Source organism: Aquila chrysaetos, chromosome 2, assembly GCF_900496995.4.
Source record: "Aquila chrysaetos chrysaetos chromosome 2, bAquChr1.4, whole genome shotgun sequence".
NCBI lineage: Eukaryota > Metazoa > Chordata > Aves > Accipitriformes > Accipitridae > Aquila > Aquila chrysaetos.
The window spans coordinates 31,141,011-31,163,092 of NC_044005.1; the positions used below are offsets into that span (position 1 = coordinate 31,141,011).

General features: G+C 38.7%; 1 long non-coding RNA gene across 1 annotated transcript; it reads right to left on the reverse strand.

Annotated features, from left to right (window-relative positions):
* Positions 1-1,360: 1,360 nt before the first annotated feature.
* Positions 1,361-9,427, reverse strand: LOC115333406. The gene is made up of 4 exons (XR_003920785.2): positions 9,353-9,427; positions 5,805-6,166; positions 4,844-4,959; positions 1,361-1,768 (listed from the first exon to the last, which is right to left on the reverse strand). It is a non-coding gene; the product is annotated as an uncharacterized LOC115333406 (long non-coding RNA).
* Between the last annotated feature and the right edge of the window lie 12,655 nt (positions 9,428-22,082).

Below are 22,082 nucleotides of genomic sequence, written 5' to 3' on the forward strand. Positions count from 1 at the left end.
GCGGAAGATACATGGGATACGTATCCCAGAGACTTCACATGATTCTATTCACATTAATTTTTCTTCATTCTAGGGAAAAAGTCTAACAACAAAATCATTAAAAGGTCCTTCAGGCAGATAACTGTCTTCTAATTACATGAATATATATATTTGCACTATTTTACTTAAATGCAATATATTTACATAGGATTAAATTCCTCAGTTAAAATAAAGGTCTGTGAAAGAATGTATGTATTTCTTCAGTCCTATATTAGACATTTTCTTTCAGAGAAAGAAAATACAAACTAGTACAGTTTGTTTCTCGTACCACTTCCATTGTAGATGGAAGAGATGCCAGGAGCTTGGATCCCAGGTGATGAGGATGCTCACTCCTTTGCTGCTAACGGTGAGCCACCGCAGTCATGCTGAGAGCGCCGTGCTCTGCCGCGTGTGTTGGCCAGCCCCTTGGAAGTGTGATGCTACAACTTTACAATCTGGCCTCACAAAAATGGCTGTAAATTCTGGTATTCCGGTTAGTATGACGATATCATCACACAGGCTTCAGCCAAAACTCCCTCATCACCCCTATGCTGGCTTGTCAAGAGGGATGACTCAGGCACAGGTGGGGAAGATTCAGAGATCAAAACTAGTGCAGCCCAAAACCTGCTGCTACAGGTAATGTAGATGCAGCTGGCTCCAGCAGCACGGAGCAGTGGACTTTGGCCCAGACATAGCGAATATCAAGAATAAAGAACAGTCATTGAGACTGCTATTTTATGTCATACATCATCTGTATGGTCTGCCCCTCATTTTGCTTACATTCAGCCTACTAACTCAGTGGCTGTAGGGTGAGTTGGACCAGCTTGCCACTTGAGCAGAAATCTGACTCATCCGAAGCAAGATCAAAAAAAAAAAAAAATTGATGCCAAGTAGCAACTAAAATGCTGTCACACCAGCGAATTGAAGTCAGTCACTTTTCAGCCTAGATTTTATGTAGGGGATGTAGTGGAAATATATGGGACAGAGAGACAAAGAAAACAGGACTGTCATTTTTAGCATCTGACAGCAGGTAAACTAAATGTGTGTAACGCGAAGCTGCACCCTGCACTGAAGGGGGCAATTAGGTGAACTGCAAGACAGATTTACAGCACGTTTTCAAAGCACAGTTCTACAAAATCTCATCCCCCCCCAAATGAAATCATGTAAGGTCAAAACAACCAGGAATGAAATAGCAGAGTTTTAGAGAAACTAGTAAGTTGAAAAATAACAGAAACGTATTCAGACAGCCATAAAATCAGAGTCAGAATTATTCAACAGAGGTTTTTATTAGATAAATGAAGTATATTTAAAGCCAAATTCTCAACCTTAGACAAAGCTCAAGTATACCTGCCTTTTACAGACAAACCCTAATAAATAAGCTCGTAAACACCATTTTCCAACTAAGCTGAAGTTTTCACAGTCCATTGCAACCTAAAGAGCAAACCAGTGAATTTGAATAGTGACATATACTTACACAAACCATATTTTTGCCTCATTCTAAGTCCTGTGAATCATCTTAAAAATGAATTACAATAAATAGCAATAGATGGCATGTACAAGTACAGCATCTTTCAACACAGCATCACCTACAGATAGTGCTCATAGTGCAAGATGCTACTGTCTTGGGGCCTTGATTACACAGGCAAGCATTCAACCCACAATATACACTTTTGGGTGTAATGTATACTACCGTGTCATTCAAATCTTCGATGAAACTCCTCAGTTTAGCAATAGAAGTCTGGTCACAGCCCTAGAGAAGAAAGTAAAGTTCAGTTTCAAAAACAGACTTGGTAGAAGACAGTATTTTAGTTGTTATTTTGCATCATCTTTTTTTTTCTTCAGGGAGTTTTGTTCTATAACTAGCTTTTTTCTTTTTCTAATTTTTGGTTATTCAGTATAGTTCTTGTAGTAGCAAAGAGCTGATGCAGAAAGGAGCTCATAATAATTCAGAAACTTTCAAAAAGGAGGAAATGCTTTTCTTTTAAAACTAACAATTTTGGATCATGCAGTGTTTTAGCATTTGAAGTTCTCCTTCAGAACAGTCTTTGTTCTGGAGAAAATACTCAGTGAACACTGAATGTTTTAAGATACTTCTAAAACAAAAGAAAAATAATTAACAATAGAGATTTGATATGGGCTCCAGAGCCATAGGAAAACAAACAAAAAAATTACTGAAATGCATGTTTACATCCCTTCAGTGGCAGGAAAAAGGAACTCTCTTAAACATGTGTGGTTTGCCTTTTATTTCTAAACAAAAAAATCTTTAGATCACAAAAATTGCACCCTTCAAAGATGTGCTTGTAATTTTTCATCACAGTGTCTGCCCACGATGATTATCAACAATATCAGAGTCTGAGTCACTAGACCCAGGAAAACACTCCTGACAGAAGGTCCTTCATCCCTCTCCCGTAGAAAGTCAGCAGTGACCTTAACCCATGAGGTCCCCTGTAGAAGACTGCTCTTTGAGACTATTCCATCAACTTTTACTTGGGCAAAACTCCCACGGACTTCCAATGGACAGTGTTTTATCTGCATAAGCAGTTCAGGCCCAGGACTTGAGTACCAACATAGTGCTTCACAGAGAACATCGACTAGTCATCCATTCACGAGTTTCTCGTGTGTCTTTCACTATGATGGTCAGGCAGCAAGTCCAAGATTAGTAGAGGTGTTTGTTTGTCATTCAGTTTTGCTACTACCATCCTATGAAATATTTATTCTAGTTCCACTAAGCAAACACATGTCTTGAGGAAAAAATGTGTATAGTTAAAACTGCTGACATAAATGATCAATTTATAGTCACAGCTAAAGTTTTAGTTAGTCACCAGAGCATACAGCAGGGGTTCATGACTTTGGGGAAGATTTGGTCCCAGGAGAAGTCCATGAGATTATTTGCATTAATGGTGCTTTTGGGAATTACAATACCAAACTGTTCAGCTTTATTCTGCAAGGCCAGGTGATGTAAGTGGGAATGATACTGTGATTCAGAGCTGCAAAACAAGAGTTGGAGTCTGTAAAAAAGAATTACAGACTCTTTCCGTGACAGCCTTCTGTTGTGCTTGTTTGGGGTTAGGCTGCCAAACAGTTCGCTGCAGGTGTCCGTACAGCTATGTGCTACCGTTGATGTAATGATGAATGTCAGTTCCTTAGTATTTTCAGCCCCTCATCTTACTGCCTCTCTTTTGTCCCCTACTCTGTTTGAGCCATGAAATTTGCATTTCTGTCTTCATGAATACATTAAACATATAAAAGATTGCAAATAGTCTGAGAGTTTTTTAAAGCTCAAATATAATTAAGATTTGGGGTGAGGAATACCTGAAGTTTATAGGTGCAGAGTTGCTGTCAAGGGGAATGGGGCAAAATAGCACAATATTCTGCATTTCTTTCAATTATTGTTAAATGAGTTATATTTCTAAAAAGATGACTATGCATGCTCATATTTGGTATATGCATCATAATTAGAAAATCTCTAATATTTGTGATTAATTCCTTGGTGATTAGAACAACTGAAAAACAGTACGGGGGGACTATCATAAATTCAGATGGAGCTCTCCTTGTCACTATGAGCATAGGCTCTGAGGAAGAGATTTGGAGACTCCTGAGAGGTGTGGCACCTCCTGCCCTGTGAAGCCCCCGCGACTGAGAAATTGCATGTGCTTTGTAGTATCAGGCATGCAGTAATCCAAGAAAAAAAAAAAACACTATGATTTTTCAAAATGCCTGTATGCCTGCTTCCCGGTAAAATAACAGTGCCGGACATGCAGATGCTTTTAAAACTATAATAGTAGACACCACAGTAAACTATTTAGGGCTTAAGTACCTGTAAAATCTGTCCCAATAATTTTTACAAACCCTTTTTAGCTACAGAGATAGGTTTGATTCTAATGAGTTTGCTGTCAGACCAGGGTTCACAGTCTAGCCATATTGCAGCAAATTTGCCCTAGTGTTAGTCCTTATGCTGACACTTTGATAAACTAGAACTCCAGCTCTGATGAGAAATAGCACGATAATAATCTCTGGCAAACATTCACAAATAAAAAAGAGAAGTAGGGACAGCAGTGTAATGTATTGCTTCCCAGCATTAGAGACAGTTCCTACTAGAGACATCTGGGCAGTACATCGCGCTCTTGCTTTCTCTCTCCCTTGCACTCTCTTTCTTTCCCCCGCTCTCTGCTTCACAGACACGCTTTTAATATGGGGAATCAGAAATGTAATGAGATCCAACCCATAATTTAAGGTTAATTTAGCATTAAGTTAAAACAGAAAGCCTGAAACCGATGGTATACCTCATTCTTTAGCATAAATCAGGAGTAAAGAGCTGGGAAATCAGACCCTATAATCATAATGAACCAGAAACACTGAGCATGATCAAATCAAATCATAGTTTAAATATGTGTAAATTAATTTTATCAGTGATTCACTTGATTTATTTTATTTAATTTATCTCTTATAATGACACTTCTTGTCAAATCACCTTCATTACTTACTTTGTTAACCTAGGATTTTTGATCAAACACACAGAACCCAGGACTATATCTAAAGTTATTTCTTTGGTTGGCCATGGTGGGTTTTTTAATTTTAAAAGACTCACAAATTCTTGAGCTGTCCTTTCCTTGATGCATGATGCAATCAAGCTTCCCAGGTTGCTTACAGCTCTTAGCATGCTGTTAATTACAGCAGGCAACAATAGTGACAGACACACTCCCAAGCAGCTTCCTCTCTAGTGAAGCAGACAGTTGATGTACCCTGTCACTAGCTGCTTCAAGAAGCCAAAAGAAAAAAAATTTTAAAAAGCTAAAAATCCAAGTAGAAGAGTGTGTGCACATACCTTCTGGATCCTGATGGTTAATTAGTGTTGTTAGAACAATTAGAAGGTTCCGGTCACAATTAGATACTGGCAGAATAACTGTAAATTTTGTGTGCTTGTTCCTTCTACAGATGCACCTTGTAAAAGATGAGAATAAAAACCACACACAGATGAGATAAGAACCAGTGTTTGTGGCACAATATCATAGGGCTTATGTGTTGAGTTTAGAAGAATTTCTATATCGATAAGTTCATTAAACTAATTAGTAACTGATAGATGCAATACATCAAAACCATGAAAAATGGCTACAGAGTAAAACTTATGAAAACATACAAATTACTTTAGGAGCCTAAATTTCATTTTGAAAATGGACTCAGAGCTGAATTTCTACCTCTCGGGTGTTTAAAAAAAAGTTTATATAACTGAAGATGCACATAGGCACCTGCTACTGAGCTTTTAAGTATCTACACCTGTTGAGCATTTTTAAGTATCCCACTAGGGTCCACACTTCCAAAAGGTCCTCAATTGTACTGTTTCTAACAGAGGTAAAGCCCTATAAATTGAGGACCATCTCTCCAAAGAAGATACGTTAGTCTGTACACATATGCATTCTTAGATTAAGGAATCCTGGAATTGATGTAGGTCTTTTAAACTGTATAATGAAAATGCAGGCTACATCTAACAAATCTTGAGCTACAACTGGAAGATTCACTATAACTAACTTCACTTAGGCTGATGTTTCATCTAAGTAACTTTTAATCATTCACCATTAGAACAATAGAGACATAGGAAAAAAGACTTAAATGGTAAGAAACATTTCATATTTTCCGTCTGGTTCAAGAGAAAATAATATTAAAATAATTCAAACCTCTTCTGTAATTCTTAAATAACCTTGCTCCAGATCTGACTTGACAGGGAAAAAATGGGTGCCTTTATTAATACAATTCACAAGAAATAAGGCATCAAGATCTAAGCTGCTCACCTCTTAAATTTGTTGCAAATCAGTTGTTTTCCTCAGTTGAATCCTCAGTTTGGAGTAAACGCAGGATTCCCACGTCCTGTGGCTCTAGCTTTCAGGAGGAATTGTGAAGATGCCAAAGGAGGAAAATCGGAAGAAAAGGGCAGGGTGTTAGGACTTTCCTGCATGCCTACTCTTGTTCAGCTGGTCCATCTCCTCTCAGAGATGTGGAGTTGGATTCTGATTTTAGTGACAGTTCAGTTAGTTCAAAGTAAGTTCACAGTAACTTCACTGATGGCCATGGAGTGTTCCTCTGGATTGAGAATCAGGCCCACGATATGTCTCCCTGCTGGCTGAAGGAAAGGGAAGTAAATGTTTGCGTGGACCTAAGAGGGAGAAATGGGAAGGCACGTGTTGGAAGTGCTGTTTTATTACGGCAGAAACTCCTTGGCTTCCTGCCTCCCTCTGAAATTGAGAGGGAGAGATACAGGATAGAAATAGAACAGAAAGGAAAACCTTTAAAGTGTCTTCTGTTTTATCTTTAATTGAACTGTAAAGTCTATTTTCTACTTTTCATTATCTATGTATTTCACTAATACAAGACTAGTGAATAATTTGAAGAATAAATGTACAAAATTATTAAATTTAATTACTCAACAGCTTTCATTAACATTTTAAATGCATACTTTTTATTATTTCTGACTAAATGCAAGGACTACATTTTTTCTTATTTTAATGTTCTGTGTGTAAAAAGCTAACTGGAATACTTTTATTCTTTAAAAAAGTTAACGTGCAGACTGTACCAAAATAACAAAATACCTGAATTAAAAACAAGTAGAAAAAATAAGTTACATTAGTTATGATTTGCCTATGTGCTGGTATATCATCCAGTCTTCACATTATGAAACACTGCTGAAAATGCTGCAGATTGTGAAAAGAGGTATGATAAGTAGTTATTTCTATTACTCTCCAATTCCGAAAACATGCTTTTATCTCATCTTTCAATTTTTGGATAGCACTATGTGCTCTGAAGATAATTTTCTGTGAGGGGACAACGTGAAAATTATAAACAATTTATGTCCATGTCTGTGCTGTGAGAGCATCTTTAATTGTTAAAGTAGAAACAACATCTCCTCAGCCTCATGCAGAAGCACAAGTAAATTGGCCTTGGGTTCCTACCACTGCAGAGATACAGGTTATTAAAAAATTATCAGCTTTGGGTTTGCAAGAATAAACCGTAACAAAACCATTTATATTGTTTTTATGGTTGGGAAAGTCCTCTTAACAGTCTACACGTTTACCTAAGTTTAATAACTTCAAATTTAATCTTTAACTGTTTCTTTATTTGTCTTTACATTCCACTGAGTAGATTTGAGGACAGTGGAATAAATTTTTCAGATTCTGAGTCCACTACAGGGAACAACTCTACCTCACATGGCACCAGCTCAAGGAAAGCTGCATGCTTGAGCAACATCTTGGCGCAGCGCATTGCAGCTGATCAGAAGTCCACAGCTCGCGGTCCTGCTAGTATGTTAGCCTGGGAGAGACTGAAAAAAATACGAGGACTACAGCAACTTTTCAGCAGTGCGTGTCCTAAGCAATCTCTGAGCAATTTGTCACCTCTGAAAAGACTGTGCCTCTTAACTCCCTGACCTAAACCGATGCATAGGGCTGCACTATATTGTTCAAAGGTGGTCACAGATGGTTGCCGTTAGGCGTGGGTGACCTACCTTCAGGAGGATCATATCTGGGCACCAAAGACTCCACCTGCTAAGTGCATCTACATGTGCTGCAAGAATAGTGGTAGTATCAGTCGCTGTCATAGCAAGCAGCATCTTCCTGACCAGGCATCAGACAGAGATTATTCAGAGTTGGAGTCTGAGTGGTGTGTAAGAGAAGGGATCTAACAGAAGCCATCAGCTGGAGGGGTGGACATGCACATGCATGTCTTTGATCACTAGGCCCTCTTCCAAAATGGGCCATCCAGTATATGAGTTTTCTGTAGATTTTAGAGAGGCCCAAATTCAGAGAGATTCTTTTCAAGCTCTCCCTTGACCTGCAGACTTTGTGCAGTGTTATAAGTGTGCAAGTGTGGGAGCGGGGAATGAGCTGGATTTCCCCTTTGTTAATATCCAGAATCCATCAGAAGGTTGTGCTGCATCGGTCGAATTAAATAGGTAAGCAGTTATCACTTAGGTATAGCACTAATGTCTTATTAACTGCCATTGTATTTTAGAAATGTAAAAGAATCAGAGTGGTGAAACATACTTTCAATCCCTATTGAAATTTTACTTAATCCTGCTTAAATTAAATTAATCTTGTTTAAATGCTGACGTAAAAGCCACAAACTGAGGCCCCAAATACATCTTTATATCATAGCAATTATTTGGAGCAAAATTATAATAATCCTTATTCCTTTTATTGTCATGCCAGCAATTCACCATCACACTGCTCAAAAGGATTTTAACACAATGTATGGAATGGGCCCTTCGCTTCTACGGGAATCATATTTACTAAATCCACAAGTTATTTTCTCAAATTTTATTTAATAGGTTGCATATTTTCTGCCAGTTTCAGAGTCCTATTTGTACATGTACTGTACATTGACATAAAACAGGAAAATAACAACTGACAGGCACTGTAGGATTGCAGTAATTATTTTAAAATAAGGCTGATTTGTTCTACTGCTTCTTTCCCTGAGGCCAATAACCGGAGGCTAGTTATACTGCAATTCAACAAGCCAGAGGAAAAACACCTGTTGCATATGATTATTCACTATTAAAATGCAATGAATAATTCAACATGAATATTTTTAAAAGCACATTGTTATCATGCCTCTCAATTCTTAAGACAGTGTCTGTAGCTGAAGAGAGAGAGAGGGTCGGGTCAACCCAAAATATTGGCCGTGTCCTATCAGGTATATTACTCCATCCACTTTCTTACACTTACCAAATAAACAATTGTACAATTGTGCTTTTCCCTGTCATTGATAGAGCAGTGATACAGCTTCACTAACCTGAGTTACACCGATTTTCTACATTATATTATTATATACATAGATGTAAGTGAGCTGAAAAACCCAAACTGAGCAAGGTGATGGACTTGTGCAATGGTCATTCCAAATAAGAAATTCCAAAGTTAAGGCAGAGTAATTAAGATGAATTTTATAGTGATACGACTTGGGTTTCATCTGAAATAATTTCCCATTTCACTGAAGTCAACAGGTAAGGTACTAGTGGATGCAGTGGAACCTAAATAGATGTTGCTTTCCAGGTCAGTGATTCAGCATATTTTCCAAGAATTCCTTTATGCTAACTAAAATTTTGTGAAAGACAGGTAAGTTTTGTGCATTGACATTTTTGAGCATACACCACCTTGGGATTACCAAAAGCTCAAAAGATCATAAAGGCTTCAAATATGCCAACCAACTGATAGAAAATGCTGGGCATCCTCCTTAAATGTACATCAAGAACAATCAGCATCTTGCAGCACTGGGCTCTTACGAAATAAGAGAAAATTTCTTACCCATACAAACAGATACAAAGTTAATATACATATTTATTTATTCTTACTTGGCTCTAATCATCCAAACTCTCACTAGTTTCAAGGTAGGGAAGTTGCATGTTTTCAGCCTCAAGGAAGGATCTCCTGAAAGAGAGGTAGAGGAGCTCTATTCATTATTAGTAGTAACCGTAATAATAGTTGTACATCCCATGACTCCTAGAGCACTGGCTAAGCCATCTAGACTCTGTCACGGTTCAGTTTTGACAAGCATCCTACTAAAATTCAGACTGAGTTGCTGTAAATTTAAATCACCAAAACTTCCACTTCTAAAAGCTCATTCACTGAGAATATGACTTACAGGGCCAAGTTATATTATTCTTTCTATAGCTTTACAAATTTACTGGAAAGACAATCAATAGTACCCATGATTCACAAAGGGAAATAATGTTTTTGTTCAGATGCTGCCTACTGGCAGATCAGGCAATGAATTGAGTAACATTTTCAGTGATTTTTAATATCCTTTCACAAACCAATCACTAAATTCATAGCCTCAGAGGGTGGCCTAATCCTGATTAGACCTGTATGAAAATGCTTGTATTCAGGGGAAAGAGACATATTCTAGCATTGGGAGTGATATTTCTAATGGTTCTTTTGTTTTGCAGTATTAAAAAAATATATTTTAAGGAACTAATTTATTTCTCTAAATCAACATTTCTTCTCAATACTGTACAAAAAAAACCTTCTGGCTTTAAGATTAGGTAGAAAAGATGTTATCAAAATTCTCACTGTGGGCCAATAAGGAAGCTCCTCTCCCCAGAACTTCTTTACTCTTTTTCTACAAAAAGCTCACAGCTACTTAATTTGCTGTCTCACAGCACTCCTAAAGCATTGTAGCAGGCTTTGCAATCATAAGTAACTTTAAACTAGCTACAGATAGCATCTCTGGAAATGGGCAGTTCTGCATTTTTTCAAGTTTAAGACTTAGAAAGTTTTCACAAATTTTGATTGGGCTGGGGAGAAAGACTGTAGAGGGTCTCTATTTTAATTTTCACACTATTCTCTAAGCCATTTTGTGCAATGTTTTATGTTCATGAAAGTTGTTAACATGGTTCTTCCAGCAACTACAGTTTTCATGTTGCCAGTCTTCTCTTTACCCCAGAAATCCATATTGAGTCAGAGCAAAAGCACTTTGTATGAACCTTCTCTAGGTCAGGAACAAAAGTACTTCCTAAATTAGATGTTGGATCTACATGATCATGTTAAGAAGATTCCTTATTTTTCATAGATTATTCCAACCCTTTTTTGGATTAGACAACATTTTCAGTTCCACATCTGAACTTGCACAATTGCACAAACTCTTCTGGTTTGTTTTAAAACCTGATTTCATCAGGTTCCCCTTTATACTGTGAGACATATTCATTAATTATTTCCCATTTTCTTTTTCCATATCATTCATGATATTATGGATATCTATCATCCCTCTGAAGTTGTTCTTCTCTAGCTTCATGCAGAAGTTATGCAAAACATTTGATTGTTTTTATTGTCCTGTTCTGTTCTTCTTTCCTAATTCTTCTATATACAGTTAGGGATGAAATCATCAAACTTAATGCAATAGTCAAGGTATGGGAACACTACAGGTCCACAAAGTGTTATAGTAATCTTTTTTGGTTTGCTCTCAACCCCTTTTCTAAATTTAAATTTTCTATGCATCATTGTGTTGTTTTCACAGAGAACCCTACAAACATTTCCAAGTGTTTTCCTGTGGCACTGCAGTTCTGTCCCGTAGATGTCTCTCAGCGGTTTGTTTTGGCATCCAGCAGACAAGTCCTCATCATCACCACACTGTCTGCATTTCTGATGAACAAAAGCTATATAACATCATCTTGCTTCCCAGATGTAATGCCATCCCTTGTAATGACCTCCGTGTCTGATGAGTTGGTTTCACTCTATGAGTTGATAGGAATATCTCCATAATTACATATGAAACTATTAGTAACCCATGTTTTTCCACAATGTCCACCGACAGCTTTCTGACCACATACACTGCCAGGCTGCCAAAGCCATCCTTTAGGATGATTGCTCTCATGTATGGGAGATTATTACTAGCTAAGAAATTTTAACTTTTATGTTTTAAACAGTAAGAAACCTTACTCTAAGTTTATTCATAAAAATGATATCCCTAGAATTTTAATGTGTTTGAGCTGCTTATTTGTAGAAAGAATGGTGGGTTTCAGCTGTCACCTCAGTTGCAGAGTATTTCCATGACATATAGATGAGATCATCATATTTCTGTTACTATTTATTACATTTCCTAAAGAGTTTAACTGGCAAACTGCTGCAAGCTGCAAGCTACAAGCACATGATAAATACACCACATAATTCTGTGCTTGTTTTACCCTTCCTGTATTGGTTTGTATTTTTTTATTGCATCATTTACCATTAAGTTAATTTAAAAAAAAAAAAAAAGAAAAAAACAAACCACCATTCTATTGGAACATAACATCATAATACAATAACACCATAATACTAAAAATTGATTTGCCTTGAAATCAGATTATTTGGTAAAAAAATTACTGGATAATATAAAATAGTGTTTTACATTAAACATCGAAAAAGACATGTGGAAGCAGAATTTACCTCCCTACCATCTATGAGGTTTACCTTAGCTTCCTAGGCACAGAGTTCTACCACCCTCTATGTTCTTCCTCCTTAGCTCAGTGAAATCTTTAATCACTTTTCTGCTCCTCTTCAGTTCTCCCTTTTTCACCATTCAGAATATGCCATCCATCGAGAACGCTATTCCATTTCCTCAAGTGGTGGAAGGGAAGGGACCAAACCTGAATCTCTTAGGGTACCTTAGTGCCCTAGGCTACTGTAGAAGAAATGACACTTGCTTCTTCTTGTGCCTTAAAAGAAGGTGGTGGCTATCACAAATTTATTTTTAGAGGGCTCAGCAATATTAAATGCATTCCAGAAGTACCTACAGCCTCAAGCCCCTGAGAAGAAGAGCGTCTACTCTCTAGTTTGTGATTTTGATTAGATACGAGCACAGAACTGAGACAGTTTGGAGCTTGTGCAAAAAATGCCTGGAAAGCTTTAGATCAAATGAAAGAATTCTGGTACCTTCAAGATCAGCTGGCAATTGAAGCAGAGGTTTTCAGCACTAAAATTTTGGATATAGGCATCTAAATTCCACCTAAGTTCCACCTAAGGTGCCTAAAAGTCCTTTGTTGGGTCTGGCTCCAAATTCCTTTAGTTATATGAACAGGAAGGAAGAAAATCAATACTTGAGGTCCAAATGTGTCTGGAAATAGAGTTAATCCATTACATACACATTGTGTCGTACTGAAACAATATAAGAATTCTTCTCTTACTTTGGAGAACTCACAGCTGCAGTATTTCAGCTCTACTTTGCAGGCTTTTATCACAGTTTTAATGAAGTGTAGTTGGTTTTGAAGTAAAAGTCTGTCGGTTTTCATGAAAAGAATTAGATTCTTGTCTTGCACTGTCTGATCAGCTTTAAAATAGGGCTTAGTTCTCATTATCCTCTGAACAATATATTTTAAAGAAATTAATTGTAGTGCTACATTTTAACCTGATGTGACGACAGGCTCATTATCAAGAGTAGTATGCTAGCAGGCAAAGATGGATTATCTAAAAAACGGGCTCATGGGAAGGAAGTTTAAAAGATTAGACTGTCTCCTGGGTAAAGGGTCTCTTTACCAAAGTCAAGAACCTTTGGGAATGCTCTACATTCACTTGCACTTTTAATAGAAAAAATGCCTTTCATTTCTACAGAAAAGGCTGTAAATACCACAAGTGTAACTTCTTAGACCATTACTTATTGGTAGGAGGTAAGCAAAGATCCAAATAGAAGGCAACCCAGGAGGTAACTGCCTGCCTTCTGTGGCCCCAGCACTCTAGCAAGCACCATGCTCTCAAAGTGGGAAGAGGTCAATATTTCCCTTGAAAATTTGAAGTTTTGATGAGATGCATGGAAGACATGAGGAGAAGAGGAAGACAAAATAATTAGAATTTTACTGCCTCTGGTTAGAACTCTACCACCTCTAGATTTTCAGCAGTTGCTATGAGCTCTCCTCCTCCAGACTTCAGCCTACTGAACGCCTAACCATTCAATTTGCACCAAATCCTGTCCTGCTATCTTTGGCCATTGTGTCGGCTCTGGCATTAGCATCCTGCTTCCTGCCCTCAGTCCTTTGTGGCAAAGCTCTCACCTGTGACTCCCCCTGCAGCGGAGGTGATCCCCCGGGTGCTCTGGCCCCGTTCCTCGAGCAGGAGCACGCCTGCCCACCCCGTGCCCATCAGTCCTGGGCATCTGCCAAAGCACCAGAGAGCGCCAACAAAAGACTTGAAATGGTCGTTCCTTAGAGAGAAAGACTATACTACCCTCTATCACCAGTGCCCGTGAACAGAAATAGCCGTGCTTTATGCATTTCCTCCACCCTCAGCCAACGTTCATTCCTGCACTCATAATCAAATTGAAGGCCGTGATCAGGCTCATTCATGGCTGGTGAGGGAAAAATTGATATCTCATAATGCTGTGCAGCCAGCCCTGCAATCTCAAGTAGCAGCGCTTCTCTAGAGGGAACTAGGGAGATACCTTAATAGGAAAATAGAGTACTTGCTTTAAACAATCTTAACTGAGGAAGAGTTACTGATGCAGCCTAGTGGCTTGACTAAATTGGAAATGGAACAGGCTTGAGAAAAATCTGTCTCAGGCAGTTTTTCAGAGGGAGGAAAGAGCATGTCAATATTTTTGCAATCTTTCCAGCACTGTGAAACACTAGTTACCAGAAGACTGCTCTTATAAAGGCAAAAGGGCAGGGAAAGCTAAGAACTAAACCTTAATAAGACACAGATTGTAAAATTCCAAGAAAAGTAAAGCCTTGAAGGAGACAAAAACCCAAAAGAGCATAATTTAAACTTTTAAAAATATTATTGAATATGTATAGTTTTCACAGGAAAAGAAAAGAAACAAGGAACAGAAGCAAGTCACAGGAGAAGAAAGACAGACTTTTCAGAAAGAATCTAGAGAATCCAAAAGGTCTTACAAGAGAAAGACATGAAATGTCTTCTCTACAGAAGATTTATATAAAGGGGGAAACTCCCAGCAGGAGACCACCTCTGTGATTAAAAACAGAAAAACTAGTATCAACAAATTCCACTAGTTACCAAATGTTTTTCATTACTTCCGCAGTGGAGACTTCTGCCTTGAACTATGAAGAATGCTTTGACAAATAGCTTCCAAAAACCCAGCTTGAGGAAGCTACAAAGTTGTTTCATTCATAAGCAGAGTCTACAAATTACTGGCAAAAAGTCTGGCTTCCCAGCTGCAAGACAAAACACCCCAAAATAGTGCACTCAATTAGGTGGGGTTTTTGAAGGAGTGGGTGCTGCCTAGCAAAAATAAGGGAACTGATTAACATAATATATCAGGCAAAGCATGCTGAAGAGCCAGCTGCAGATTTTGTAATAGAAAGAGGCAACAGATTTGAAAGGGGCTCTCACTTTGGTATTATAAACCATTGAAATATTGTATTGATGGTGGTGGTTAAACTTCTCTATAGCATCCTTGAACACCAGTGACTTCTGCAGAGAACTTATCAGCAATCAAAGCAGAGGTTTCTCAACTTTCTGTCTCTCCTTCTTTCTCCCTCCCCGCCTCCTTTGCCTTTCCCTACATATGCACACAGGGAAAAAGGAATCAAAACCAGAGATACATAGGTAATGCCCAACCTGCATGTAAATAGCTTGTATTAACTTTGAAGAACACTGCTCAAAAATAAACAGTTTTATGAAGGTTTAGGTTTTCTGAATGGATGATTTTTTTCTATTGATATCTGTAGTCAACACTTCATTTTTAAATGAAAATGCATTAGGGTGAAGCTTGAACTGTAGTTTAAGTGGAGTAATTGAGGCCTCACATTCAAGTTAAATTACATCATGAGTGCGAAAGGTGCACAGAAAGACTTCCCTCATCCTTAACGGATCCTACTTAGAAAGCTTATAACTGGTGGATTTTATTTGCCCTGTGCATTTTTTTACCGACTTGTTTCAGAGAGTGATAAAAATTACTATCATTCTCACAGATATTTAAATAAAATTAATATGAACACAAATCCTTGTGTTGTACAGTTAATATTGTCAGTTTTCTCTTAATATTATGACATTTATTTAAACAGAGTGGCTGGTGATCTACTACATTTTCTAAAACTTACCCACAGTCTATCTGTGAATTCAGGCAGAAAATATCCTGAAAACAGTGACAAAACGTGGAATATTTATTCGACATGAATATGCAAGGAAAACTTCTAAATTTGTGCTTTGAATTTCCTCCAGTTTTGCTTTCAGGCACCAATTTTCTACCCTTTCAGCAAAAATTTTGAGAATACTAAATAAATAAATAAATAAATAGCAAACCAAATTCCGTAAACAAAGCATGATTTCCTTAAGAAACCCGTTTTTTGTCTGATTTTCCTTGAAGGGATGTCCGTGGGTAAACAGTGCATAGGAACAAGGATGGGGTTTATTCTGTGACCTTGAGAGAACTCTCCCTGACTTTCTTTGTTACCCTTCAACCTGGCGATAGCCAAGAGCACATCCCTGAAGTGCCTCTCATCTACAAGTCAATAACAATTGCTCCTCAACTACCAGCAGGCACTGCAACAGCTAGCCTCTCGGCCAGATATATAGAGAAGTGTGGCAAAGACTCTTGTTACCAGTTAGAAGGATACAAAAGGAAATTAGGTCATTAAGGTCAGGGTTGATGCTATACAAAGAGATAATGGTAGGGTATCAAACTGGAGCAGAAAGGCCACCAAAGAAATAGCCATCTATTGTTTTCTTTTGGATCAGGAACAAGTGATGTAACTTTTCCATCGCAGGAGAAACGAAGATATTTAACAGCAAACACAGCCAACTATTCAGATGGTAGAAAAAGCAGCAGCCAAAACAGAGACTATTGCCTAGGAACAAGTGACAAAATGAGGTCTAGTCGAAACCTCTCTCCCTCTGACCAAGAACTATTTAGAGGAGATTCTGCGTACATAAAGAGAAACTTGTGACTTTGGAAGGAGACAAATTGTAAGTGACGTTAGCTTTCCAAGCAAAAGGATTGAGAGAAATGCCACTAACAATTCAGAGGCCAGCTATTCCCCGGTACAATAACCAACAGATATTTTCATCAAATAATTGTTAAAACAACTGGACAGAATTCTATTTGAAGCTTGGTTTTGTTAGTAATAAGGACATCTATAAAAGAACTTGGTCATAGGAAATAACCTTGAATTGAATGATCTGAAGCTGATGCCATTTAAATGGAATGGAAGAACAAACAGAAAGCACGGGCTGTAACTCAGCAGCCTGTAATAAACTTGGGCACTAGCAGGAGGTGAAGTAAAGTAGCCTGGAGCTCAGGGCAGGCTGCAAAACGTACCTAAGAAATAGAGTCAGTTAGCCGGAGCAAACCGAACTGCTACAGTTAGAGTAGTGCATGAGTAACCGAATTCAAAGTTGCCATGGATGTTTACACTGCGCTATTATTACTGTGAGTGTTGCAGTACACATAATAGTGAAAGCTCTGAACTTAAAAGGACAAACTTCAGGGAAGTGAGGGGACTAGTGAAGTCAGCCAGGCAAAAAAGCTCAAAAACCTCTTTCTTCAGGAAGGTGGGAATGTCATTAAGTCAAAGGTGCCGATCCTATCTGGAACTGATACACTAAGGCAGAAGGTTGTAGGAAAAGTCTCAAAAACATTACTGAAGATAAGGAAATGACAAAAAAATGCCAGTCAACCAAGAAACAAACATCCTATTGGTCAGGAGGTATAAGAACAAACTCAATATATTCAATAGTCAAAGGAAATGAAAACAATGCCCTTTAGTCATAAAACTGAAAAGCAGGGAAAGATAAAATTAGGCTCATTATACAAGAAGGAAGAGGTAGTTATTAAAGAACATATAGCTGTCTTCCTAAAATTAAGCAGGGACAGGTTGGAAAAAGGGTGTGGAACTTGCCTTGACTTGGAAACAAATCTCCACATGTGAAGGCCTAGGTCTTGACTGAATTTCAAAAGGAGGGCCACCGAAAATTCCAGGTCTGATGCCAAGTGTTAGCAGTAAATTTATCAAATGGAATGGTACCAAGAAACCAGAAAATCACGTATGTTGTAGCTACATGTGAAGCATCACGGAAGGAGAAAAACAGTGGCCATGGCCACTACAGGCCCATTACACTGATCCAAACAAAAAGCAAAGCTTTAGAAAGAGTTTTGAAGGGGAGAACAATCTGATCTGAAGGCACAATGAAAATGGAATGGAATATAGCACAAGCGTATTTAATATAGTTAAATACTAACAAAATCTTATCTTCCTTTTCCAAGATAACCAACTCTCTAGCCAAAGGTAATGCAGTACACCTACGCTAATTAGAGTTCAGTAAAGCATTTGATTCAAAAATCAAATAAGAAATGGTTAGTGACACTAGAGAAAATGTTTTTTAATGAAAATAATACTGTTGATAATGATGTGCAGCAATATCATGTATGCCATAGTTATAGCCCAGACTTTTACAAGCACTAAGGAAAGGCTGAGAGTGTAATTTCTCTGCTCAATTGCAATAAGAATTTCATTGATATTGTTTCATGTTTTCAATATGCTTACCAATCCTGGAGCAACATTTTGTCAGTTAGATGAGATAGACACTAGGAAAATGGAAGGTCAGCTGATATTTCATGGCAAAGTAGAAAATGTTTTTGAAAACAATGCTCAGCCTGAATTTTCACCATCTTGCTACCTGAATACCCAGATGGAAATCAGTTGCCTTTAGTAACGGTAGTATTTATCGCCATTTGCATACTTGTATGTGACCACATAAAGTCACGAGAGGAGAAATTAGACTATTGTGTCACTTGTAACAGACGTACTGTTTGTTTGGCTTTTCCTTCCTCTTCCCATTGTTACCAGAATGCTATTGAGGAAATAAGAATTTACTGAGAGTTGCTCCAGCTGTTTATTTTCTGCCAAGCGCTTCAGGGGAAATACTTACTCTTTTTTCAACAACTTGTTTGATGCTATACCCAGATGTACATTATGGCACAGCCTGGCAAAGGTAGCTAACACTGAGATTTTTCTAGCACCAAGGAAGCTGGCTCTTTGTCGTGCCTTTTAGCCCACCTGGTACTACCAGTCAATGAGAGGAACTAAGGGTAATTCTAGCTGCCATCCATATTTAGCAGAACACAGACCCATCTCTCACTAAGCTCCCCTTCTTAACGCTATTTATCTCTGTAGCATTTTGGAGGAGTAATGAAGTGAATCAGGAGAAATCCCTTCTAGGGACAGAAAAAATGTCTCTCTCACCCTTGTGAATTTCTCTGTTTGACATAACTTCTATGTGAGAGCCACAAATAATGGCCAATGCACCCGTCTGGGCACCTTAACAGATTACCAGGCAGAGGATTCGATGTGCGTCCAGCTGCTATGGAGCAGTGTATCACTTTCATAAAGATTTATCACATCATGTGATTCACTGAAAGATTTGATATGGGAAATCGGCTGGGATTTTCTTCTTAAGAGAGAAGAAAATAGCCATTCTGCAAAGAAAATAATTTATAAATGCTTTGCTAGGTCTTATTTATAGTGCTTAGCCATTATAGTACTATGGGTCTTACTGAGTACATACTTTTACAGTTACACATAAGTTACAATAGCATTCACAAGGGGGCCATGCATAGTGACGTTGAGGTAATGCAGCCATTGCTGGCATGCGTAAACCAAATAAGCAAAAGAAATTGCAGATACTAACAAAAATGTCTTTTTTCCACAAAGAAAATCAGAAAAGAAAATAATAGTGTGAAAAGCTGAAAGCAGACCAACTCTAAGCTAAGAAAATTCTCCTGAAGGCCAACTTCCCTTGTGAGCTAACCCTAAATTCAGAAATAACGCCCAAAAAGCAAGGAAATTGAAATAAAAGCCAATGCAAGATAGAAAGCCTCTGGGATATATTGTCAAAGTGACTCATGAGGTTTAAAGTCAATAGAAGTTGACGAATGAGACTGAAACTCTGTGTAGTGCTTTAAAAATATACCCTAAGGTACCAAGCAAAGAAACCAAGAGCTAATCCCTGCATACAAATATCATACTGCAAACTTTACTTACACTTTTTTTTTAAAAAGGTCACAAGGAATAGATTTTTCTGCCTGCCCTAAAGGGCAGAAAACATTTGGAAAGAAGCCTGTCCTGCAGAGAGAGGCAGCCCAAATCTGATGGTTTAAGTGAAGTTTCAGTGGTGTCCAGCTCTCCTTTTATTCCTCTTCACTTCAGACTATGACAACTGTTACTGCTGCTATGGTTATCTCTAGAGCACATGCACACCTGCTGCGTACGCACTTTCAACCTCTAGATCCATGCACAAATCCATGATGGCTTTTCCTCTCACTTCTCCCTTTCCTTTCTTGCCTTCAATTTCTACAGTTCTGTCGAAGCAGGGCCATGTAATAAAATGATCTGTGGCTGAAATCTTTCAGAAATCAGGACACTTGATTGTTAAACATATGCCAAAAAATATTGCTTTTACAATTGCATTTTTTAAGAATTTATTTTGTTGTTTGTGGTACAAACAACTAACTGAAAGAAATTTCAAGTAGTAAAAAACCCAGACAAATCTGCATGCAGGCATCTAACAAAACCTATTCAATTGTTTATTCTTCTGAGTCATGCTGCAGTTGGGAGTGAGGCAGTGATGGAAAGATGACCTTTCTGTTTACTGAACTCAGTGCTGTTGATGCTTAATGGAATTTGTACCCTTTTAATAACAACTTTACTTTAGTGTCATTTTCTCTGCTTAATTTCTCACACTTTTTATTTAACATGGACATCAGCACAAAAATGGGACACTTCCTTGTTGATGACTTCACCTGCTTCAGTTCAAGTTTCTCATCTGGACTCTGAGGATGACGACATTTGACACAGGAATGTGGCTTTCTGGGCTGTGTTTCGCATGGGCTGAGATCCCCCGTGTGATAACAGAGAGCGCAGCCCCAAACAATGGCTGGCCACGTTCGCTGGGTGGGACACACAAGTGGGCTCCCTCTTCCCTGCTGAGAGATACTGGTTTGTTTCTCTCCAAGAATGTACTGCGTGTTTACAAAGCAATTGTTGCAGTGGATAAATAAATAACCATATGCTCTAGACTTTTGGGCAGCAACAGCATAAATGGTCACTTCCTCAGTTACTTCCTATAAGCATGTTCATGTTATCCTAATCATATGGACTACAGGCAATAATAAGCTATACTGCTATTCCAAAGAGCAGAAAAACTTCAGTCCTCTTCCTAGAATTCAGGCATATGGCTTTAAACTTTGCTTGGTTATTTTATCTGCAAATCGTTGCTTAAGAAATGATTCCAGCATGAGGACTCTCTGGTAGGCTGCTGCAGTGCTAGTTTGGTTTTGAAAGGCAACATTTGAAGAACTAAGCCAACTAAATTCTGGCAGGACAGCACTCCTCAAATGACAACATTTCCATCTCTTTACCTGCAAAGGCACTTCTTGAGACTGGGCAGGCACTGAGAGGTTTTCCAAAGGTATTTCTTCACAATATTTCTAGCAGTGCTTTAAGATAATATTCTCTCGTAAAGCAAAGGGATTCAATTCTTCTCTGTGTCCAAATTCCACTCAGCTGAGCAGCAGATGAAGCTATTAAGATAACATCCGTGATTTAGGCTGATAAGACCCTGGTATTAAAGTAGCAAAGGACCTGCTCTAACATATAGCGCTGGCATAAAAGCCCTCAGCAGCGGCCAAGGGGTGAAGTGTACTAGAGTACGTGCTTCTGCCCCAGCTCCCATCGGACGTACCAGTGCATGGATACCCACCCTCTCTGCTCCATCATACCCCAAGGGTGCCTGGCACAGGTGCTGCCTTCACTGAGAGAATAGCTCCTGCCAACCACTTCGAACACGGTCCGTCCGCTTGCTCCCTCTGGAGAGCCACTAAGAGCTGGGCTGGGCAACGCTTCCAGCATCGAGCACTTTCATGGGAGCCTTGAGGACCAACCACGGGAAAAAGCGTGCCCCAGCCGGGGCAGAGCTGTGCAGTTCGGTCCCCAGGGGACCGTCTAATCGAGGACTAGCAGATGGCAAGTGACACAAAGCAGAAGTTGCTGTAGTTAATTGAGTCCAATCGGGCATTAAGAAAGGAGTGCTCTTCAGACCGTTTTTACCCATGGCTTTCTTTCGGACGTGACTTTGTTTTCCTCATGAGCAATGCTAAGTGTTGCACAGGAAATTCTTCACAATACCCCTAAAAAGTCTATTAGGTAAGCTAGAATATTCTTCTACTGCTAATCCAATGCACAAAATATCATTCCCCCCCAAAATGAAAGGTATCTGTAAATTGATCTCACCCTTTACATTGCATCTACTTCACCCTCGATGCAGCTAATCTGCTCTCTCTGACAACTCCCATGTGTAGTCTCACTGGAAAATTCGTAGCAAATACAATGAAGGGAATCAGGAGTTGTCACTTGGACAGTGAAAGCTCTGCCTGGGCTGACAGACCAACGCCACGGAGTTCAGGCCTGGATGTGAATTCTGCGAGGCTCTCGGGGAAGCAGGTTCACAGAGCCTGGGTCCCAGCCACACCATTAAACTGGAGTGCAGAGGTTGTTCTCTGCGTAAATCAAAGCCTAGCCTTTAACATCTAGAGAATCTTTTCGGTGCATCACTGATTAGATGGTGATTGCCACAGACATGAATTTATAAGAAACCTGGAGCTGA